This window comes from Marmota monax, unplaced genomic scaffold (assembly GCF_021218885.2).
Source record: "Marmota monax isolate L192 unplaced genomic scaffold, Marmota_monax_Labrador192_F-V1.1 WCK01_AAM20220418_F8-fsc00019, whole genome shotgun sequence".
Taxonomy (NCBI): domain Eukaryota; kingdom Metazoa; phylum Chordata; class Mammalia; order Rodentia; family Sciuridae; genus Marmota; species Marmota monax.
In genome coordinates this window covers 24,099,089-24,125,493 of record NW_026695242.1, presented here as the reverse complement: position 1 = coordinate 24,125,493, position 26,405 = coordinate 24,099,089, and positions in this window count along the sequence as shown.

Genomic DNA, 26,405 nt, shown 5'->3' with positions numbered 1-26,405 from the left:
TTGGAATCCTATATATATATATATATATATATATATATATATATATATATATCTGCTAAAGAACAGTAGATATGTCAAAACTGTGGATATGTTGTATTAAAAAGTTAAGAGTCAAATATAATATAATTGTATGAATTGGTGATAGTGCTTGTCAATCTAGTTCATGTCCTTCATGGACATTGTGAAATAGGGACATGTTCATATGACTTTTATCCTCATCCTAGAGTTGTTACATAAAAGCAAATGTTTTTGCTGCACTTATGGTTGGTTTCATTATAACAGATACCCTTCTTTCTCCTCTTTTTTTCTTCTACCTCTTCTTTCGTTTTTGATTTTCTCCTATCCTCTTTATCTATTTTCTCTTTCCTTCCACTTTAACAAACTTATATTAGTTCATTTGAAAATTATAATTTGAAAAATCTTGTAGTTTTTTTTCTTTATCTTTAATCTTTACTATTAGTATTTTATAGATTTTTTATCTTTAATTTTCAGTATGGAGGGGGTTCATAAGGAGTGGATCTGATTTGACTCACTCTTAATCCCAATAATATATTTTTCCTTAATAAAGAGAACACTGCAAACACTTCTATTTTGGTTATAGGTGATAACCTCCAATAACTCCTTAATACCAATTAAACTACATAATCATAGATCATTCTTAAATAAAAGGAAACTGAAGATAAAAAGAAAATTACATAAACTAAATCTAGGAAGTTGCAAGAATGTTATGAGAGAAGTAATCAATCCACTTCTGTGTCCCTCCCTAGCTAAACAAAAGAGAGTGAAGCATCCTTAGACCCAAGCTAAGGAGGAATCAGCATTTGGGTTAGTGTGACAGCATATAATTCAGAGAACAAATAAAGCTATCTCTGATACTTTCCCACAAGTTTCCCTAAGTGCTGGGCAGCGGGATTGGTACTCTGGACTTTTACCTGAAGAAGATGAAGGGAAGAATTATTGATTATGGCTATTGGCCCCAAAGCACTATGTTTTTCTTTTATGATTTTGTGGGTTTGAGATGTGCTGCAGAAGGACATCTTCTCCAGAATTTGAAATCAGTAGAATGTCCATGACTGAGGTTAAGACAACATCATTTAAGAGGATTTTTTACCTTAAAAACCATTTCTGAAAAACTGGTGTTAAATCAATACAAGCTAACAGAGTTAAATGTGAGGTAAACTTTTTGGGGAGGGAAATGAAGATAAGATGAAGGTGAAAGCAAAATTCTACAAAATGTGCTATGCAGAGTGGTAATCATGCAGGATATGAAAAAGTAGTCCATGGATAATTAAGTTTGGAAAACTAATTAAAATAATGTCAATTGGTTATATTTTACTATAAAGCTTTTTAGAGATTCTTATATGGTGATATATATTGAGGATCTGAATATATATCAGTTTGAAGTGTTATCTATAGTATTTTAACAGTGTAGGAAATGCTAGCCAATAATACAGAACACTGTCATTACAAGACAATGAGTAGCACAAGTGCCTACAGTTGAGAAGTACCAAAAACTTGGGAGATGGATTGTACTTTGCTTCAGAGATAATTTGTTTTATGTCAAAATTTTCTGAGTATTTAATGAGAATAAAAATTTATAGACTTAATATCTATTCATTGAATGAGAACTAATTTGTTAGTCAAGTACACGTTTAATCAGAAAACAACTAATATTTCATAAAACTGTCACCTCCTTGAGAGAGAACTTTCTTGAATGGAACATGGGAAATGAGATGATGCGATTGTATTTATGTAATTACGGAGTGTTGCTAATGTCTGCCTCTTTCATAAAATGTGTTTTTTTTTTTTTGCACTGGCACTTTCAAAAGAATAAAGTCACTATATAATGAAAGGATGAAAGGGTTATTATTTTCTAAATAAAAAGTATATGTTTTCTCTATATATTTCTCCTATCATTTATTGTTCTAATTATTTTCCCTTATTAGAGGAATCATTACTGGATAATTGACACTGTAAGAACATAAGTTCTAAGCTATATAAGATACACTAAAATGTTGATCTAGAAGCTGATTTTGTTATACTTGAATACAGAAGAAATGAGTGAAAATAATCTTACTATAAAGAGAAAATGACCATTGGAGATCAAATGTAAAAAGTTTAAATGTAAGAAATTAAAATTTTGCAATTTTTCACTCTTGAAAACTCCATTAGTTTGCTTAGTATTCAAATGAAAAACAAGTGGCATAAGTATTATGGAGTAGAACAATAGTTTTTTCTTTGCTAACGTGTCCAGTTGGTTTTAGTATTGGTACATAGATTTCCATTTTCTTTCCTATAGTCTATACTAATCATTTTCTTCAGGGCTTAACTAAGGACAAGCGAAATATGTTTGCATTATTGACAAATCCATTCCATCCTATCTTCTTTCCTTCCTTCTCTTGTTTTAGCAAATAAACTATGACACATGTTCTTAGCATATATTTGAACATGCAGAAATATAAATAGGAGCAACTAAAAATTACCCAAATCCCATTAACTTGGAAAAAAAATCATCCATTTTTTTCCATCTAATTTTGGCCTTAGGAGTAAGATATTAATATTTTCTAATTTTAAACTGTTGTTTTTAATTATCTCAAGGCAAAGAGCAAAATGGAGATGGACAGCTAAGATGAGAAATGGGGTCCTTAGTATTGCTGCGCCAACCAAGAAATTAGTGTTCACACCTTCAATAGCTTTATCAGTCAATGGATCCTTTTTGTTTTTGTTCTTTAAGCCTTTGGGAATTGGGTTTGTTTCTTGTACCATATTTTCAAAAAATGAATGTGCTTCTTCCTTGTACTAAATATTGTCTCAGTTTTAATCCTCAGATCCGTCCTCAAGCAAGTGTTCTCCAACATTAGCCTTTCTAAGAATCGCCTGCAGGCTTATTGAACCATACATTGCTGAGCCCATTCCATGATTCTGATTTAGTAAATCTGGGATGAGAATTTAAAGTTTAAAAGACTCTAGTCCAATTCTTGTTGAGAATCAATAATCAGTGTCTGGAAACTCAGGATATAAGTGGTACAATTTCCCTTGTTAGGGCTTTGGAAGACAATAAAGGACTCTACTTACCCAAAAAGCAACATCTGATTTTTTTTTTTTTAATTAGGGAGTAAAGAGGGAATTTTCCTTTTTAGTTGTGAGGTAAAAACCAAACAAAGCAAAAAAAAAATTACAAATCAACAGTGTTCTATTTAATATAAGTAGAAAGGTCAGTCCAAGGATTAGTGGGTTAAGAACCTAATTAAACTGGTGATAGAGAACAATTAAAGTATAATGGAGGGCTGAGGATATAGCTCATATATATATATATATATATATATATATATATAGTAATGGCTCAGAGAAACCTTCAGTGTTTAGGAGTATGTGCACGGGTATTCAGTAGGGTTTGTGGGTTTTACTAGGATTCAGGGGATGAGAGAAAGAGGGAAAGAAAATCTCAGCTATTGAAGTGAGTATGAATGTACATTATAATCCCCTCTGCTTATTTTTAGTCTATCCCCCCAGCCTTAATATTTCCATTCATCTTCCATACAGAAAAAAAAATAAGTGCAATTTAATTTATCATGAGTTTCTTTTGGCAGTTTTCACTGGTAATGTCCTACTCAGCTTCAAATTGTACTTTTCCATAAAAAATGTAGGATATTGTAAAGGATATTCAGTTCTGTTCCTTTCCTTTTTATCAACAACTTCCAAACATACTCTTTATAAAAAGTAGTTTGGGTCATACTAAAAATACACAAGTCACATCACAGCAAGGCAAATAGTCCAGACCTGAGGGAATCCACTGGCAAGCTCTGTCTGTGGAAAGGAAACTGTTATTGGTTTTGACAGATTAGCTGACCTCATGCAAAATTCAAATTCAGACTCTGTGTTTGAAGTCCAAGTGAGTTGTCCAAACATTAATCACTGGGGTTAGATGAAGGCTGGCCTCATCAGTATTCAGCACTTTGCCTTAAGATGAAACCAAGGAAGAAAACTCCTCGGGTGTAGAGGAAATAGAGAGTCTTATCTGAGACCAAAGCCTGACATCATTTTCTCATACCTAACTCCCACTGACTTCAATCTATTCATATTGCTTAGCAGAAAGAATTTTGCTGCAAGATAAAATGTAGAATTTCACTAATAGTACTACAAGTGAATTATGGCTTATAATAAAGAGTTTACTATATTGGATGCAGAAGGAATACTTGGATTTTTGCAAGTACTTTAAATGTTATTGAGTTAGTGAATTTCACTTTATTTTTAAAATGTAGACTCAAAAGTATGTATGTGTGTGTACAATCAAAATAGGTAAAAAATATTTTTGCAGTGCTATATATGTAGGACTTCAAATGTACTTGTTAGAGTTGGGAATATGTAGTATGATTAATTTGGCTATAAGAAGTCCTCCGTTCTTAAATTCGGTTCTATCAACATATGTGCTTCTTTTACCTCTCCCTTCTTTGTCAATCCATAAAAGGATGAATAATAATAACAATAATAATAACAGGAACAAAATAATAATGTTTAATATAGTTAACACTTATTTGGGATTCAATGTGGGCCAATGCAATTTTATATTCAATGGCAAATTTATTCCTAGGTATAACCCAATAAGGTAGATAATAAATATCCTCCTCGTTTTATCAATGAGGAAATAGAAACTTTGTGACATTAAAAATAATTTTCCACAGCATATACCCAGAATGACTAGGAATAAAATTCAGGTCAAATAATAGCTCAAAAGGGTGCTTCATTAATTTGCATCAAAGATTACCACTGTCCTTGTTTATTCCCATCAGATTGAAGCAAAGTTCTCTGGCCTGGCTTGTAGATTTTATATATAAAAGATGCATTAGGAAAAAAGTCACAGTTATTAGCAGCCAACAATTATGTGTGTGATCTCTATTAGCAACCATGCATTAATAACGTGTGTATCATTAAAAAAGACAGTCTCGTGTACAGTGTGCTATCTAGGAATTCTACTTCTTAAAACAAAAAAGCTGCTATTTTTGAGGTGTTGTGGAAAAATTCTTTAATCCCTTCTTTCAGATAATTTTAGAAGGATATAATGAGAACTCAGAACACTGCTATTATAGGATAAGCAACCCTAATCTGAAAATAGGAAATCTAAAACGTATTATAATTGAAAACTTTTGTAGCAGGGAAGTAAGCTAATTTCCCCCCCTGCATTTTGGAGCAGTTATGATTTTTAGATTAGGGATGCTTGACCAGTAAAGTCTATAAATATTCCCAAATGAAAAAACTCTGAAATCTGAAATTTTTCTTTTTGCCCAAGCATTTCAGAAAAGGGATATACTATCTGTATTGACTCTGTTGAAAAATATAGGATATTAAAACCAGAGTTTTGAGATAAAACTTGATTCTCCACTTTTGCTGGAAGGTATGAGATCTGTGTAAGCTGCAGGTCTTAAGAATTCCAGACCAGCAACTCTTCAAATTCAGGAAGAAAATAATAATTCATTGTGATTTCTTTTTTGAGAGAGAGAATCTTTTTTTTTTTTTTTTTTTTTTTTGTAGATGGACACAACACAATACCTTTTTATTTTTATATGGGCTGAGAATCAAACAGGGGTCCTTCCCGTGCTAGGTGAGCACTATACCGCTGAGCCACAATCCCAGCCCACTTCATTGTGATTTTAATTTCCATTTCCTTGGTGGATAGTGATGTTGAATGAATTTTCATATGGTTATGGGAGACATGTCTATTCAGAACTCTTACCTACTTTAAAAAATGTCTTTTTATTATCTGTTTGTAATTATATACAAGTCCCTTGTCATATATATGACTTACATATATTTTCTACCTATGAGTTGTCATTTCACTTTACTTATATTACCTTTTAAAGTACTAAAACATTTAATTTTGATGAAGCTCAATTTGTATGTTTTGTGTATGTGTATGTGCTTTTGATGTCATACTTAAGAAACTATTGCTTAGTCTAAGGTCTAAAATTTCCTCCTAAATTTTATACTTTAAAAAGTTTTATACTTTTGGTGCCTACATTAAGGCCTTTGATCTATTCTGAGTTAATTTTGGTTATATAGTTTGAGGTAGGGGTTCAATTTATGCTTTTACATAAGGATATACATTTTATTCCAACCCAATTCTTTGAAAACACTCTTCTTCCTCTGGTGAATTACATTGTTGAAAGACAAGATTTCAACCTTTGTTGAAAATCAGCCACAAATTATCCATTGTAAACTCATAATTATGTTTTAATGTTGTATATAGCTTTCCTTATGTTAATACCACATAGTTGGAACACTGTGGTTTTATAGTAAATTTTGAAATTGGGAAGTTGGTGTCCTCCAACATTTCAAGATTCTCTTAACTCTTGGTGGTTTCTGTTTGTGGTCTCATCCATTACCAAATAAATTTATGGTCAGCTTTTAATTTTTGCCCCCCAATAGGATACAACAAAATTTATTACTTCACATGATTACTTCTCAGTAAATGAGAAAATCTTATAATTACAGGAGTAAATCACAACATATATCCAATAACTATGAATGATAAAAGCTATGCTTAGTATATATTATAAATTGTTTAAGAAACAAAGGTTATAACTAAACAGATTTATGAGAAGAACTCAAAACTGAATATGTTTATTTAAGATTCAGCATTAAGCCATTTATTCCTCACCTCATTGTGCTATGGTGTATTTATTCAACCACCTTAAAAGTCTCCATCTGTCTGATGTGAAATCTTGTCTCTATAGTTTGAACTGCCCTCTCCTTGGTAAGTAAATATGATATGCTGAATTCTACTCCCTCCTCAAAATATCAGTATTCTAACCCAAGGCTGTTTTAGTTTATATTTTCTGAAAGAACAAAGAACTTTCCAGATGCTTTTATGTATCTTGACAGAGGGAAATTAATCTGAATATTATTTGGGTGGGTTCTATATGTAATCACAGCTATTAGTATTTAAGGAAGGGAAAGGCACATATAACATATTGGTGAATTTTCAGCAGAATGGTGACATCAGTTTTAAAAGATTGATTCTCATCTTGAGAAACAGTTCTAGGGAATGAGGAAAATAAGTCTGTTTCTGACTGAGTATTAAGAGAAATGTCACTTGGAAACCATAACTTGTAGGCAGTATAATGAAGGACTCAAAGCTCTTTGTGATAAGCATATCTCTGGTTTTGTGACAGGTGGGATGTTGCTTACTGGGCTCTTGAGTATCAGTTCTCTGAAGATGATGTCAGCTTTGGGATGAGGAAGGAGATAATCTGGAGAAGAAAAATTTATGTAAATGTTGGTATAAACTCTAAGAATCAAAAGAAAATTCAAACATTGGGCATTTTTTTAAATTTATTCTTTTCGTTATAAATGGCAATGTAATGTATTACAATTCATACTACATATAGAGTGGAATTTTTCATATCTTTGTTTTTATACAAAGTATGTTCACACCATTTGTGTCTTCATACATGTACTTTGGATAATGATGTCCATCACATTTCACCATTATTCATAATCCCATGCACCCACCTCCCCTTCCACCCCATTTCCCTATCTATAGTTTGTTTATTCCTCTCATGCTCCCCCTCCCTACCCACTATGAAATAGCTTGATGCTGGTTATTTTAATGAATCATAATAATAGCCATTATTTATCTGGTGGTTAGTATGTGCCCCAAACTGTTATAAACTAGATTTCTTTGTAAAGTTATGTTTGTTGAGATATAATTTATATATAGTATAATTTTCCCTATTTAGTTTTATAGTTATATAAAATATAAAAAATGACAACATATAAATATGGATATAGTACTACAGTGAAGATACAGAATATGTTACCTTGTTCTCCTTTACTACTTTTTTAAACATATAGAGAAATTAATTTTAATATATTTTAATTTAACCCAATGGATTACCAACATAATTTGCAAAGAAAATAATCGTTAGTAAGATATTACATGTTTATTTTCTTTGTCCTAGTAATTCTTTGGAATCTAATGACCATTTAACATATAGCACACCTCAATTCAGACTAGGCACATTTCAAATACTCAGTATACTCAGTAGCCTCATGTAACCTCATGTAATGGATGTCATATTGGTTTCTTTCTGCAACTTTCACCTTTTGATGAGACATATGCTGTAGGCTGCATGATAAGTTCCCTTCTTATGTGGTTTCCTCTTAAAGGGACACCAAAGAGATAAATTTAGAAAATACAAGAGTAGAGCAAAGTATTTTATTCATCCCTATAAAATTTTATTAGACTGTGAGTTGGATTCTACATGCTTTGGTGGGAATAACTTAAGTTAGGTCACCTTCTCCTATAAGTTTTTCATAATGGCTCTCTCTTCTTTCACCTCCTACTTCTTCAAGTTTACGGAAAGAAAGATGCTTCACAAAATTTGTTCGTTTCCTTCAACCTTGCCCTTACCTTTACAAATAACTTATGAAACAATTTTTACTCTGACTGACCTTTTTCACCCTTGAGTCGTGAATAATAGATTTTTAATTATAAGAGAGTAAAATATACCTCATTCCATATCATAAGCAATGTATATACACATACCAGATTAATTATATATTAAAATATAACTATAAAAATGCTAAAACCTTTAAAGAAAATATAAACAAATGTAACTTTGTGAAGACAAATGGAAAGCTAAAAAATACAAAATAAACAAAAACCTGAAAAATTAGATGATATTGTAGTTAAAATTTTTATGTGTAAAAATTTATCCAAAAGGATTGAAAGAGACATGAATTGTATTACCTGTCATTTTTGTTTATTTTAGGTATTTAGCTTGATTTGATTTCTCCTTTGGTTGGCTTTCCTTTATTGTAGTTCTTTCCTTTGCAGATTTTCATTGTTGTTTTTCACTTCCTCCTTGTGGAATATTTTGCCAAGAATGTTCTGTAGTGCAGGCTTTCTTGCTGTAAATTATTTTGTCTTTTGTTTCTCATGGAAGGTTTTTATTTCATCATCAAATTTGAAGCTTAATTTTGCTGGATATAAGATTCTTGGTTGGCATCTATTTTCTTTCAGAGCTTGGTATATGTTGTTCCAGGATCTCCTATCTTTCAGAGTCTGGGTTGAAAACTATGCTGAGATCTGAATTTATCTTCCCTTATAGGTGATCTGATTTTTCTCTCTTGCAGCCTTTAAAATTCTATTCTTATTCTGTATGCTAGGCATTTTCATTATAATGTGTCTTGATGTAGATCTTGTAATTTTTTATATTTGTTGTAATTTTTTTTTTTTTACATTTGGTGTCCTATAGGCCCCTTGTATTTGATTTTTCAGTTCATTCTTCATGCTTGGGAAATTTTCTTGTATTATCTCATTGAAGAGATTGTGCATTCCTTTGGTTTGAATCTCTGAACTTCCTCTATCCCAATAAATCTTAAATTTGGTCTTTTGATGGTATCTCATAATTCTTGGATATTTTTTTCATGGTTTCTTACTATCTTCACTGTGAGGTGAACTTTATTTTCAAGATTGTATATTTTGTCTTCTTTGTCTAAGGTTCTGTCTTCCAGGTGGTCTACTTTGTTGGTGACGCTAGTTTTTTAATTGACATATTGTTTCTTTCATTTCAAGGATGTCTGTTTTTTTCTTTTTCAGTATCTCTTTTTCTTGAAGTAATCTCTTGCAACCTGTATTTGCTCTCTTATCTCTTTGTTGGTGTAATCGATTTTTGCCTGTTTTTGCTGATTTAGGTCATTCTTTATTTCCCAAATCATTATAGTTATGTATATTATGAACTCCTTCTCTGACATCTCACCTATTTTGCTATCTATGGATTCTATTGTTGTAGTATCTTGGCTTGTTTGGGGGCACTTTCCTTTCTTATTTTTTCATGATATCTATGAGTCTTTCTCTCTTGCAGTGTAGATCCAAGGTAGTACAGCTTCTGTCCTATTGTCTTATAGTGTCCCTATAGATTACCAATACCTTATTTTTAAGGGAGAGATCAATATTACAGCACTCAATATACCCAAGGTTCAGCCATATATCAGTTAGCTTCTATTTTTACATTTACAGTTTTGTCACTATAATAAAAAAATGATGTGTTAAGTTACCTTCTACCTTATAGTCAATAGGTTTGCATAATTATTTATGGATCTTTATGGTGGGGGTGTATGTGCTGGGGTGTTTATGAGGTAGAATGTGAGAATATGGAAGCATTAGATTATATGACAAGTAATCATAAGCTGGCTGTTAGTAGGAGAAACAAGAGATAGGCAACCCATGCAAGGCTCCCTCTTATCTGAGAAACAGAATTGTTAGCACCTCTTGTAGAGAAAACTCTGGTGCAGCCAGGCTTACAGGGACCTTGGTGATGTCTTACCAGGTCCTTATTGTTTTCCCTTGATAGAAGCAGTGATATCCCAGTTTCATGGAAGTGGCAGCTTCAAGCCTCTATGCACCTTGATGTTGGGCTGTGAAGCCACACTTTGGTGAATAAGGAACCCCAGCAGAGGGTGGCTCATCGCGTATCTCTGGGAAGGCCTCTCCTCTGGATCTTAGCCCCGGTGTGATGGACAGGCCACTCCTCCAGATCTCCCACATTGGAAATTTTAGGTAAGCATTTCCTCTTTATGATTTATGATTTAGATAGAAGTATCCCCAGAATCTCATGTGTGAGACAATGCGTGAAGGTTCAGAGGTGAAATGATTATATGATGAGAGTTGTAACCCAACCAGTAAATTAAATTTCCTGTTAGAGATTAACTGATTGATGACTGTAGGCATGTAGGGTGTCACTAGAGGAGGCAGGTCATTAGGGCATACCTTTGGGCATTTATATTTTGTAACTGGTAATAAAATCTCTTTCTCTTTGCTTTTTGGTTGCCAAGTCCTGAACTGCTTTCTTCCATAATGTTCTGCCTGACTTAGGCTCTGAACAATAAAGTCAATCATCTATGGACTGAAACCTCTGTAACCATGGGTCCCCAAAATCTTTTCCTCCTCTAAAATTGTTGTCATCAGGTTTCTTGTTCACAGTAGTGAAAAAAAAACTGACTAAAACAATCAGAAAGTCAGAGATAGGTATTAAAACAGGTAACCAAGGTGGACCAAAACCTTGGAAAACACTAAGAGGTTCCTAGTCATAGTAAAATTGCAGCTAAGGCATCATAAGTAATAGAAGCATTTGTTTCTATAATTCTTTGGTATTACTTACTTTAGACAGTCTTTATGCATAAGAGTTCTGGTCAGAAAGAAAGTCAGTGCTCAAAAAGTTATAATCCATAGAATCTATGAGCAAGCATTTTTTATGCACTTAACATCACTAATATAAAATAGTATCTGTGGACTTCAGGTAAGTAACACACAGGATTAACTTTTAAAAATTCAAATAAAAATAAACAAAATACAGTAAAATTTTGAATGCATATTTAAAAGTCAAGTTTGTATGACTTTTATATTATCTTGAGAGGTTACTTTTGATTTTCTTTTTCACATTTGTGACGTCATTTTCAAAAGTTGATTAATCTCTGCCTCTCTGACTCTGTATTTTCTCAACATTATCCTTAGTACCTTGTCAGAAAATCTGTGAAGTTGCTTTAATTTTTCAGGGTCAATTATCCACTTCTTATTTTCTCTTAGTCTAATTTATCATTTTAATATTTATGTTTTTATTAGTTGCATTTTAATTATTTTTTATACTTGTTTTTATTTTTTCTCTTTTTAAAAATTATTTTTTAGTTATAGATGGACACAATACCTTTATTTTATTTTTATATGGTGCTGAGGATCAAACTCAGTGCCTCACACATGGTAGGTAAACACTCTACCTCTGAGCCACAACCCTAGCCCTCTTTTTCTTTTTTTGTATTTATCTTTGAAAAATGTCAAGAATAAGTAAATGATTTTTGACATGATAGCATAAATATTGGCTATATGTCTCTGTTTGAAAAATAGTAAGTTCTAAAACTCTTTTGGTTTTTATATGATGTAAGTAAGCTATAGCTATATTCAAATTTCAAATTATGCCTTAGAGAACAATCTGTAATAAGTTTCCTACAATTTTTGTTATTATTATTTTTTTATCATTTTAGAATGAAAAGATAAATCTCATAGATGCTGAATTGTACATGAGGTCAACAAATATTAAGGAAAGATTGAAAAGTACATTTAATTGAGATAACTGTGTTAGTTGTTATAGGTATTAGGACTATTTAATTCTGCTATATTGAATTGATCAAAATAAGTCAATGCCAGTTGAAGTTTAAGAGGAAAAATGGACTCTGCCTATTGATGGTTAAAAAGCACCTGTATTTATTTAATATTTGTTGAGTTGAACTGCATCTTCAGAACCATGCTTTTTCTCTCCTTTTAAAGGAAAAATAGGACTCATAGATTATCCTGTAGACTCAAAGAAAATATTACTCTCCAACATTTACCTAAGTAAACTGTTTTATTTTCTTTTTCATAAAGAATAAAACTTTCATTTTCATCTCTTACTATATGCAAATTATTTCCTTCATGAATGTGACCTCAACCCTATGATAAAACTCCCAAGTTTCAGTGATCACACTTAAAAGATCCTACAAGAATTTAAACCAAGTGTTTATTGAAATGAAGAGATGCCAAGGGAGAAGGTTGTGTTTATCATCATCATCATCATCATCATTAGTATCGTCCTTGTTATGATTTGTCCACAGATAGTTTTATTAAAATTAAAAAGAATAAATAATGGGACAAAATTCTCTTTAAAGAGATCAATTTCACCTTATAAAGAATTTATTTTGTTTGAGGCAAGAACTACTTTTGTTAAAATTTCAGTGAGCTATAATATGAAAGGCATTTTATAGAACAAAATGTATGATAAGTAATGTAAATATTTGCTTTTCTGAAAAGAATAACTTTTTTTCCTATTGGGAAAATATTTTATCCAATTTTGAGTTAGGATCTTAGAACCATTCATTTTAATTCCAGAACACCATTCAACCACAATATCACCATTGGAATACACTTTAGTTTTATACTTAAAAGTTGTTGTATGGTCTAGGGGTTAAGAGCTTGGCCATTGGAGAGGAAAAATGAGTTTGAATCCTGAATTTTATACTAACTAGCTATGTGACAAATTGCAGAATCTCCCGTGAACTCATTTTCCCCATCTATAAGATGTAAATAAATAATGACAATTTCCAGGAGAGCATTTAATGATTTTAAGTAGCATAATAGTGGAAAATAGGCTAGAAGAGTGCTTTCCACAAAGGACATATTTATTAGTATTGCTATTGGCATAGTTTTCTTCATATGTTCTCCTTAGGGTTATATCTTGAACACTACAGCACAGAATATTTATCCAGTTTTAGGAGTGGATGTCAGATTGTGGAGAGAGGAATATTATTTCTCTTTAAATGTTTCATGGAGGAAAAACAGATTTTCTTTATATTCTTAAAATTTATCTATGGGGATAATTATGGATTATGGAATGAGCATCACATTCTGCATTCTTATGAATTCCCAAGATTTTTTTCTTAATTTACAAAACATGTAGTTCACTCTTTAGAATTAAAAGAATCATTATTTTGAATACAATTTGATCTTTGTGTTATTTATTCACTTCTTTTTTATCCCTCCTTAATAGGAGATAAATATTTTGTTAGTCCTCCATTCAATATTTTATTTTTAATAATGTTAAAATACATATATATTAAGTCACCATTGCATAAAGACATTGCTAATTTTCTCTCTGTTTTTCAATTTTTATAAAAACCATAGTCAAATAGACCCAGGTCTATCCCGCCACGACAAACAATAGCCGGAGCTCAGGCTCTGGCACAGGACCACCACCTCTTCTGACCAGCAGACTACTGCTGGAGCCTAGGTCTGGCCCAGATCTGCCCACACCAACCTGCATGGAAATAAGCCTCAGAATAGGCCCAGGTCCATCCTGCCACTGACAGACACCTACCAGAGCCTGAGACCCAGGCTCAGTGTAGGTCTGAGTCCACCACCCCCTCATCTGGAAACCCAAGCCTAACCCACTTTCATCTTGGGACACTGAAGTCATCATCATAGCCTTACTCACCACAGTAGCCCCTACCTTTTGACAAAAGACAGGGCCTAGAAGCAGCTCAATCTCAGAGCATGTATCCCAAAGACAATATAAGGCCCACCCTTTCAGCCCTATCTCTGTAAGACATTGCATTCATTTGGGGGTACTTCCACTATTATCTTGAGTTACCTTGGCTATTGTTATCACCACATTTAGTTGCAGTAGCTTAGCATACATGGAAGGACACCAGCAGGGTCTGGAAGCCCAACATCAAGGTGAGGTTCAGACAATCTGCATGGGTACTATATGAATATAGAGTAGAACCTATAATATCTCAGCTCCACACCACAAGAAATGAAAATACATAGACCAAATGGAAAAAAAGGGAGGAAAGTGACCCCCCAAACCAGGATACTACAATAACAGAACACATGGATAGCATAGTTGATGAAATGTCAGAGAAAGAGTTCAGAAGGTTTATAATTAAAATAATCTGTGAATCAAAGAATGACTTAAATAAGCAAATGCAGGCAAAAATTGATCACTCCAACAAAGAGATTAGAGAGCAAATACAAGTAGCAAAATATTACTTCAAGAAGGAGATAGAGACTCTGGAAAAAAAATAGATTAGATCACTTGGAAGAAAGAAAGTCAGATAATGAAGACAAAGTACACAATCTAGAATATAAAGTTGACCACACAATGAAAATAGTAAGAAACCATTAAAAGAACATCCAACAATTATGGGAGAGCATCAAAAGACCAAATCTAAGAGTTATTGGGATAGAAGCAGGCGCAGTTTTAAACCAAAGGAATGCACGATCTATCTCTTCAATGAGATAATATCAGAAAATTTCGCAAGCATGAAGAATGAATTGGAAAACCAAATACAAGTGGTTATAGGACACCAAATGTACAAAATTACAACAGATCTACACCAAGAAATATTATATAATGAAAATGCGTAGCAAACAGAATAAGGATAGAATCTTAAAAGCCACAAGAGAGAGGAATCAAATCACATATAGGGGGAGAACAATTTGTATCTCAGCAGATTTTCAACCCAGATACTCAAAGCCACAATATATACCGAGCCCTGAAAGAAAATCTATGCCAATCAAGAATCTTATATCCCAAAAAATTAAGCTTCAAATTTGACAATGAAATAAAAACCTTCCATGATAAACAAAAGTTAAAAGAATTTACAACTAGAAAGCCTGCTCTACAGAACTTCCTCGGCAAAATATTCCACTAAGAGGAAATAAAAAAGAAGGATGAAAATCAGCAGAGGGAGGTATTAAACTAATGGAAAAACTAATCAAAGGAGAGACCAAGTCAAGTTAAATACCAAAAATAAACAAATATGCCTGGGAATGCAAATCGTGTCTCAATAATAACCACAAATGTTAAAGGCCTAAACTCACCAACCAAAAGACATAGAATAGCAGACTAGATGAAAAAAAAAGAAGAAGAAGAAAAAACAATATGCTGCCTCCAAAGACTCATCTCTTGAAAAAATATCCACAGACTAAAAGTGAAAAGTTAGGAAAAATCATTCCACTGACATACACTGCAGAAGCAAGCAGGGGTTTCCATCCTCATATCAAATAAAGTAGGCCTCAAGCTAAAATTAATCAAAAGAAATGAAGAAATGAATACTGCTCAAGGGAGCCATACATTAACAAAACTTAACAATTATAAATACATATGCTCCAAACAATGGAGAATTTACATTCATCAAACAAACTCAAGTTCAAGAGCCAAATAGCCCACAACACAATGATTTTGGGTGACTTTAACATACCTCTTTCACCACTGGATAGATCTTCCAGACAAAAGCTGAAAAAAGAAACTATAGAACTCAATAACACCATCAATAACTTAGACTTAACTCACATATATAGAATATTTCATAACAAGTGAATACACTTTCTTCTCAGCAGCACATGGATCCTTCTCTAAAATAGACCGTATATTATGAAACAAATCAACTCTTAGCAAATATATAAAAATAGAGATACTACCCTGCATTCTATCAGATCATAATGGAATTAAATTAGAAATCAATGATAAAATAAGAAATAAAAGCTACTTCAACATATGGAGACTAAATAATATGCTACTAAAAGAAGAATGGGTTGCAGAAGATATTAAAGAGGAGATTAAAAACTTTTTAGAGGTGAATGAGAACATAGATACAACATATCAAAATCTCTGGAACACTACAAAGGCAGTTCTAAGAGGAAAGTTTATTATATAGAGTTTATTCTTTAAAAGAAGAAAAATCAACAAATAAATGACTTAACATTACATCTGAAAGCCTAGGAAAAAAAAGAACAAATCAACATCAAAAGCAAAAGAAGAGCAGAGATAATTAAAATCAGAGCTGAAATCAATAAAAATTGAAACAAAAGAAAAAATTAAAAAATTGACAAAAAAGTTGGTTATTTGAAAAAAATAAATAGAATTGACAGATCCTTAGCCATGCTAATGAAGAGAAAGAGAGAGCAAACTCAGATTACTAACATATGTGATAAAAAAGTAAATATCACAATAGACACTACAGAAATACAGAAGATAATTAGAAATTATTTTGAAAACTTGTACTCCAATAAAATAGAAAATTGATGATGGCATCGACAAATTTCTAGAGTCATATGATTTGCCCAAATTGAATCAGAATGATACACACAATTTTAACAGCTTAATTTCAAGTGATGAAATAGAAGACACCATCAGAAGCCTACCAACAAGAAAAGCTCAGTACTAGAAAGATACATAGCTGAGTTCTACATGACCATTAAAGAAAAACTAATACCAATGCTCTTCGATTTATTTCAGGAAATAGAAAAAGAAGGAGCACTTCCAAACTCAGTCTACGAGGCCAATATTACCCTGGTTCCAAAACCATGCAAAAACACATCAAAAAAAGAAAACTTGACACCAATATCTCTAATGAATATAGATGCAAAGATTCTCAAGAAAATTTTGGTAAATCAAATACAAAACATATCAAAGAGACAGCACACCACGAACAAGTGGGGTTCATTTCAGGGATGCAAGGTTGGTTTAATATATGGAAATCAATAAATGTTGTAAGGGTCCCGCGAAACGTCGGAGAAAGAGACCACCAAGTGACCACTCATGCAATTGGCAGAAGGGGATTTATTGAACCAGCATGCTGGGGCTCCGTGCCCACTCAAGAAGGGAAAGCAGCCCAGAGCCCCGAGCAGGGGCTGAGCACTGCTTAAGTACACTTTTTGGGGAGGGCGGAGAGCTTTGTATACATCAGAACAAATCATCATGAGGCGCGGGAAAATTGAACAACAACTCCTAAACATGATTAGTTCATTCATTGGCGGGAACAGGTCAGGCTGGAGTGATAGGTCATTCCTAAGGAGGGGGTTACATTTAAACTGATTGGTCCAGGCCCTGCAATGCCTACGTGCGACCACACAGAGCCCTTATTAAACAACCAATAGTCAGGGGAAATATTTACTGGGCAGTTCCAAGCATTGTCTTAACAGCTACAGAAATTTCAGGTTTTGCAGGTAGCATAGAAACCTAACAATACCTAATCCTTTACATTTTAACTCAGACCTTGCAGCTTAGAAACTTTACAACACCCGGTCTTTTACCTTTTAACTTTTACGCTTTAACTTCAATTTCTTTTACCCTTACAATGTGATTCACCACATCAATGACATTAAGAGCCATATGATAATCTCAATAAATGCAGAAAAAGCATTTTACAAAATACAGCACCTGTTATGTCCAAAATAATAGAAAAACTAGGGATAACAGGAACATATCTCAACATCATAAAAGCTATCTATGCTAAGCCCCAGGCCAACATCATTCTAAATGGAGAAAAATCAAAAGCATTTCCTCTAAAAACTGGAACAAGAAAGGGATGCCCTCTTTCACCACTTCTATTTAACACAATTCTTGAAACACTGGAAAGAACAATTAGACAGACTAAAGAAATTAAAAGGATACATATTGGAAAAGAAGAACTCAGAATAGCACAATTTGCCAACATTATGATTCTATACCTAGAAGACCCAAAAAATTCCACCAGAAAACTTCTAGAATTAGTAAATGAATTCAGCAAAGTAGCAGGATACAAAACCAACACCAAACATAAAAGGCATTTCTGTATATCAGTGACAAATCCTCTGAAAGGGAAATGAGGAAAACTACCCCATTTACAATAGCATCAAAAAAACCCAAAAAACAAAAACCAAAAACTTGGGAATCAACCTAACGAAAGAGATGAAAGACCTCTACAATGAAAAACTTTTTTAAATTTTAATTTCTTATATATGACAACAGAATGAATTACAATTCATATTACATATATAGAACACAATTTTTCATATCTATGGTTGAACACAAAGTAGAGTCACATCCTTCATATCTTCATACATGTACTTAGGGTAATGATGACCTTTGCATTCCATCATCTTTCCTACCCCTATGCCCCCTCTCTCCCCCTCCCTCCCTTTTTTCCCTTTGCCCTATATAGAGTTTATTTAATCCTTTCATCCCCCCGCCCCCCACACACTCATAGCATATTATGAATCATTTGGCATTTGGTTTTTGGGGATTGGGTAATTTCACTTAGCATTATCTTTTCCAGCTCCATCCATTTACGTGCAAATGCCATGATTTTACTCTCATTTAATGCTGAATAATATTCGTACATCCCCGGGGATAGAGTTACCTTTCCTGTCCTTCTAACCCTGCCCTTCTTGACCTTTGTTTGGATGAAAATTTCTAAGAATCAGAGTCCCTCCAATAAAAGACCACTCCTGAACATGCTAGCTCTCTCTGGCCAGCCTCTCGGACATTCCTCCCTCTCCCATTTGGGAAGCTTGAAGCTGAGGGCAGAGGAGCTGCTCCCAGGGCTTGATTTTAAAGGTAAATTTTGTGTCTGTGTTTTATTTGATACCTTGGGAAACTCACTCGAGTGACCTCTAGTTTAGCTGTCTGCGCTGGCCGCGGGCGGTATCCCCCAGATTGTAATTGCATTCTTTGAACTGACAAACTGACTCCATTGCTCACCTCATTGTACTTGTGGCCTCTACCCACAAAGTGGAAAGCTCCAAAATTTTTATTTTGAGAGTATTTTGGTGGCAAATGAGCATGAAAGTTATACCATGTGTCATTAGGGGACCTACATAGGAAATGAAAAAAGTTTAAGGGACACACACAGCTTGATATTCAATGGAATATTATTTCAATGGAAAGTAAGAGTAGCATAGCCTTTTGAAAACCACTGATGCTTCTGTAAAACAATCTTTTTATTTCAGTTATTTTGATGGCAAATCACTAAGGCTCACTGAAGCTATCAAATAAAGCAGGTTTGCTTTAATGATACACACCAGAGTAATAAACAGAATCTCATGAAAATTCAAGGCAGAGATATAATAAATGACAGTCTCATAGATACTGAAGCTAGATGGCAGTTTTAAGTCAAGGAAATTTTGGAAAATTTCAGTAACAAAGATTAAAGTTTAACATGAGTATTGCTGCATTTGTGGGATAATTTCCATATTCATTGGTTAAAATGAGTGGCTCTTCAGAGACAGAAAGCAATACTCATTTTCTGTTAAAATTTAGTAGCCTCTTTTTAAGTTCATCCCCAGTTAAAACACAAACTACCCAAGTGCTTATTTGCCTCATCCAGAAACAGAGTTTAAAGCTTTTAAATAAATGAATGAGATTAAGAGAATCCTTTGCATGATAAAAACCTAATAAATGGCTATCTTTGGGAGATTCTTTTGGAAATGGTTGAAATGACAGCTTTCTGCTAAAAAAGAAAAAAAAGAAAAGAAAAGAAGGAATATTGAAAATATTTATTCCCAAATGATGAAGGAATGGCATTTGATAAAGTGTATTTAATCCACTTGTGTTTGATGCATTATACTTAGTTCTCATTTAGTCAAATTTGTGGTTCTTAAACTCAGTCTGTTTTCATATGAGGAGTAAATTTTTGCATTTTAAACATTGATTTTATTTTATAGAAATGTGAAATAAGTATAGAATTCATTTTAATTATATGTACATATGAAAAATTCACCAGTAATTTAGCCTCATATAAGTTTTTTTTTTTTTTTTTTGGTCTTTTAGGCCTACTGTGGTATTTATGTTACTCTGTCATCTTAGCTTGTTCAGAAGAAGTCTCCAGAACCAAAGACCTAGATCACTAGTGCATGTCGAGTAGCAACAAGGAAAGGAAAACGAGGGGGAGATAATTAGGCTAAAATCACACTTGTTATAAGTGGACCTGCCAGGGTCTTCCAAAGCCTAAATGATGTGACTGAGATTTTGAAACACTACATCATATCAATAAAATGCATTTTTCTGCTAACATGAAAAATGAAGAATGTCAAGTCCTTACAACTAAAAGCTTCCTGAAGTTTTCTATAAACATGAGTCTTCCTTGGCCCAGAAAACTAACATATATTGACTTCCTTTCAATCATAAGTGTTTCAAGAGGTAAATTGAATGTCTCCTAAGGAAAATAAAATGTGCCTATTTAATGCGGACATGGCAAAATATTTCCTTTATAATAAAAATGATTCCCTCTTTTGTGCTACAGTGCTATTAGAGCTAACTCATCAGACTGTGAGGATGTTGGGAGATAAAGGTATGTACATCACTGCCAAGTTTTCTTCCAAATTACACAAAGATAGCAGCTATGCTTAGCAAGTGGTTTAATTGGCAAGATGGGTCTGTAGCCACCATTTTCTTTATCTGTTAGTTGTCTAGCAATTATGGGGAGCTCCTCCAATTATATATTCTAGAACAGAAGGCAAGTGGAACTGTGGCTACCTTAGTATTTCTCATCCAAAGTAAAACCAGTTATGCTACACTTTGACCTTGGAAAACAGTTGGCTTTCAATTTATACCTTATACAAATCAATAAGGTTCTCAGCTTGCTCTCATACATTATTTTCTTAGATTTACCCACAATAAAAGATAATAATCAAGAATGATACAACATGTTAGCACTGATGAGAATTTAGGAATTTTAAATGGTTTTCTCTAGAAATGCAGAGAATCAAACTCTGGGGGGTTGTAATTTCAGGCATATTGCTAGATTCACAGTGGAAGAAACTGTTTTTAATGGCCTTTTAAAATTCTACTATACAGACAAAATTATTTTATTTGCTTTTAATGTTTACCTTTCTAATATTTATGTTCTAGAGGTACTAATGAGTGTTTCAAAACATTTGACTATAGCCCTGGAGAACTGAGGGATTGCGGGGGAATAGAAAATTATGGTCGATTTTGAATAATTTCTTAAAGCTGTTATAGCTTCTTTTGCCTTAAAAATGAATTTTAATTGAGAAATCTTATATTTTCCTACTTCTTCAGGTAAAATGCTGTATCTGAGAAAGTAATTGTGTCTGTTTGTGTGTCTGTGTGCACAGGCTAAGATGTGGAGTGGAGAGAAAAAAATGACAGCTGCTTTTATCAACACTGCATATTTTATAGCTTATTCTTACATGTTGTTTGTATTGTGTTGAAATCACAAGAAAAACACAATTTATATCTATCTCTCTATCAATTCATCTATCCATCCATCTCTCCCTCCTTCCCTCCCTCCCCCAGAAATTCTTAGAAGCAAAGTTCAAGCTGCCTTGGATGACAGAGAGGCCTGAGTCCTTGCCCCTATCCTCAGACTCAACAGGATGCATACACTGTGAGCTGCATATCCAAAAGCAGGCAATATTGTCAGAACTGTGTGCTATTGTAACACCTTTGGATATAAGTAACTATGAAAATGTATGTTGAAATCAATAAGAAAGATATTTTGTTCATTCCATAACTACTTATAGAAATAGTTTAAATCATGCCTACCCAAATGTTTGATTTATGAGGGGATATTAGAAGAAGTCCACAGTACAAAATAGCTGTACATATTTTTAAAAAAGAGCAACTTTGAGCTCTTACAATATTCTACTTAACAAGGAAACTCTGCTTCCCATGGATTTATTTTTATTTGAATACAAAAATTTTAATATGTATCATAATGGTATATTTATGGAGCCCTTAGGTACTTTCATGCATTGGGTAAAAACTTCAACACAGCCTCATTTTACAAATGAAGAAAATTAAACAGGGTAGTATGTTTTCCAAGGCTGAATAGCTAATAATTGAAGAACAAAACAAAACAGAATTTGTAGCATGCTAGAGCCCTGTGTCTAGAGAGTACATACATGGTTTCCATAGCTTGCTCAGTCAGTACATCTATATCAACCAAAGTTTAAAACACATAAAAAATTTTAAACTCTCAGAGGGAAAATTTTAGCCACATATAGATCCTAAATTAAAAGTTGAAGGAAGAAATAAATATAACCCAGTGCATTTCTGGTCCTATTAAATAACAAAATTATATAAGAAAACCTGGGTTTTCCTTAAATATATGCTTAAGAGCAGATGCTTATTTAGAATCAGTTTAATTATCATCAAGCTGGGAACTTAACTGTTAGGTTATTATACATAATTTAGTGGTTTGAATTTTCAGGTGCTCTAATAACTTTGTAAAACCGTTTGCAAAAAAAAATGCAAATTGCTTTGTTTTGTTGGGAGATAGCTTGAGATTAAAAGAAACTCCTTAATATATAGCTCTTTTGCATATTTACCAGGTCTTTCTTGTGGTGAAGAAATGATAAAAATTTTGAGAAAATTTCCATGTTTAATTTAATACAAATTTTAAAATCTAAATCTCCATTTGGCTTCTGGAGTATTTTAAAATTTGTGCATTGATGCATGTGTATGTGTGCATAAACACAGTACCAAATGCACATTTTTATTTTTATTTACTTTATCTCTTCTAGATAAATATGAAACCTGTTTCTGTTCAGAAATAAGGGAGAGAAGAAGCTTTAAGAACAGTAGCATTGTGCGTTGAGCTTGGATTTAGATGATGTCTTTTTCGATTGGATAATGAGGTCAGAGATCTGCCTTAGGAGGATATGACTGTGTCACTCCAGAGGTAGAGTGTGGGAAAATAATTTCTTTCTTCTCTGAGTTTCATCTCCTTCATCCATCAGTTGGGGAGAGAGGAGATTGATGTGGATGAGGTGATTTCTAAAGTCCCTTTCCTGTACACAGTTCCATTATTTTTATATGGCTCTGCCTTATAAAGTTACTTTTCTTTTTAAAAAGTGAGAATTGAGGCTGTCTGCATCTATACAGTTCATCTGTGAGACTAACAACCAAAGATTCCTTCATCAGTCTGACTTTATTTTTTGTTTCAGGAAATTCTTCCCTAGGAAGATAAGACTGCAAACTAGTAAATGTCTGGTTTGCTGTAATAACTTGCTAAAAATCAATTGATACAAATAATAGACTGCTCAAATAGTCCTCTTTTCAGGATAATAGTTGCTCATGGGGGCAAGCAGCCTCCTTCTCAGGACAATAAAATGCTCTAGTAGACAAGCTACTTGCTTACCAAGCAACTGTTTGCATATTAAAAAATCACTTAAACAATAATAAAAGAAAAGAAATCAAGTGAAAAAAAAATCACTTAAAGATCCTCTCCTCACTATATCAACCAATCCTATACTATTGTAACATTGATATGCCAAATCCCTTTCAGATACCTGTTGGAAGGCCACTGAGGATAGTTCCCAAACTCTATGAACATCTACTCCTCACCCCATCCCTTTAAAATCTATTATAACTCTGTCTAGGTGGCATTGCCACTAACTGTAAACATAATTAATTTGATTATCAAATTATTTACTTATTACCAAGTCATGTTTCTTCCCATGTTTGAAGTTCATAGTCAACATTGTTACTGCTTCTAAGTTTTCTGGGGTTGAAAAGTTAATGACTTGTTCATGAGAACAAAGATGATCTGTATAGTGTTGGTGCAAACTTCTGGTCACCTAATTCTTATCCTCCTGCTTTCTGGGTACTTAGTAGCAATAGGAACAAAATTCCTTTATGAATTTTAGTAGTTCAATAGAAAAATAATGGCTTTGATAGGATATTTGAGACAACTGGTTTTATATTGAGGTTAAAAATACCATGCACTCTTCAGATGCTAAAATTCCTGCCAATTCTTTTAGTCAACAGCATGTCACCTAGTTGATATTTTGACTTTCACTTACACAGCCCCATTCTAAATCCTTTAAAAATATAACATCACTTTATCTTCATAAATGACTATGAGCTATATACTGAAATTTTTACAACTTTTCTGATGACGAACTGGTAATCAGATTCAGTTTCACAGGTAGACCCAGAACCTATAACCAAGTTCTCGAGGTGCAGAGTTCTTAACCCTACCGTCTCCTGCCTAGTCTAGTAGTGACCATATAAACATTCTATTGAAGAGTTCCGGATGCTAAAATTATTTTTTGCTCCTTTTAGGATTTATAGAAGATTACTTTCCCCTCAGGAGGTTTTTATATTAAGTTAATTCTATAATGTCAAAGATAATATTTAATTAAAAAAAATCTAGGTAGACAGCAGAAATCCAACTGTTTGACTTTACCTTAATGTTGGTGCTTTCTAGTATCTTCATATATATTTGTTTATCAGATAAATTTGCTCCACATACTGCAGTAAATGGGAAATATTTATAGGGAAGACACCTAGAAAGAACATAAAATTGAAAGAAGAGATGTTTCCCTCCTCCTTTATCACATTCCTAAGAACGTCCTTCCGTCTTTGGCAAATTCTTATGCTTTTTTTCTAGTGCCTGTCGCCTATCACTTGTTCTTCCAAATCAGTAGGGTATGAGCTTTCAAATCAGGCAACTGGAACTGAAGAACACATTAATGGCCTGATCCCAGACATCTCCTTCTGGCTTACACAGAAGCGATAATGAGTTTACAGAGAAGCAATAATGAGGGCTCCAGCCACCCCATCTGAGTCTGCAAGTCAGCAAGCAGTCTACGCAGCTGGCAGATTTCAGGATCAATTTTTGGACATATCCAAACACTGCCCAGTGGAGGTGTTGTCTACAGATCTTACACTGTGTCTTGTTTATTCTGGAGGGTTACTGGTAAATGTTTAGCTCAACTCTGATGTTTACTAGAGAAAACTGTGGAGAAGAGAATTGCTGACGATAGTCCTGATTCTGGGCAAGTTACTTGCTTGTCCTTCAGCCACTCATGCTTAGATATTTGTTGTCACATCTTTTATCCAGTGGTTTCTTTCTCACTTAGATTTGTATCCTTGTTGTTGCCTGTGTGGGCATGTATTTCTCTGTGTTGGTTTTGTTTTTCCCTTCTGTTATGTTTGTAAGAGTGGGAGTGATTAGAGACATGAGCAAACAGACAAAAAGTGAAGAACTACTGGTCCCCCTTTTTGGCTCTTGCCTGCCTGATCCAGTTCACAAGCAGTATTTGAGCTTGTAGAAGATGAAATAGACTGGCTTTTCACTGTCCTACATGATAGGAAACCTACATTAAGAGATATCCATATCTCTCTGTCTTTATTCAGGTCACACGAGTCTTTATCATTTGTTGAATGTGCTGACTTCTGATTCACTTCAGGGCTTCTATGGTTATTTTCCCACACATGGGAAGTTTTCTTCCCTAAGTCTTCCCATGGTGAAATGCTCTCATCATTTTCCTGGATGTTTGCAACTCATTTCCAGATGGCTCTTCACCATCTGAAACTTGTTGGCAACAAACCACAAGCACATCACATAAAGATGAGATTTGTTTAAGGAAAAAAAAAAGGTGAAAACCCAAAAAGTTGAAGAAAGAAACTCTGTTTTCAAGTACAATATGGAAAGTTTAAACTGGAAAGTAAAATGGACTGAGTGGACACTACCACAAAGTTTTAAAACAATTGCATGGAACACAGGACAAATAAAAATGGGAATACAAATAAAAATCATTAAGTTTCTAATTACACACTGACTGTCCACGGCAAAGATCCTTAATTATTTTGCCAGTGTTGTTTGGTGCTTCCTAGCAAGCAAACATTCCCTCACTTTCTCATACCTTCTCCCCTGTACATTTTCCATATATAGTATTTCTCAGAATGTAGACTTAAGGCTTAGTAAACATATAGGTAAAAAATATGTGAGCATATATTTCTCTGGGTGTCATGGGGATGATGAAAAAATAATCCCTTCTCAATAATAATAATAAGTAATACAAATAATAAAATACTGCATGTCAGATATTCTAAATAATGAATTATATACATTTATTATTATTCAAATATTTATTTATATCTTCTTCTATACCTTCTTTATAGTTACTGCTCTTGTTTTTGATAATGGATATTTGAAACTCTCTTTAAATTTTCTATTTGTCCTTTTTTGTTCTTTCTGTTCCTCTTTTTAGAATGTGAATATTTGTTCAAATTGGAGCAACTTATTTACTTGTGAGTATGAGGACCTCCTTCCCCAGTTTTTTCAAAACATTCTGAAAG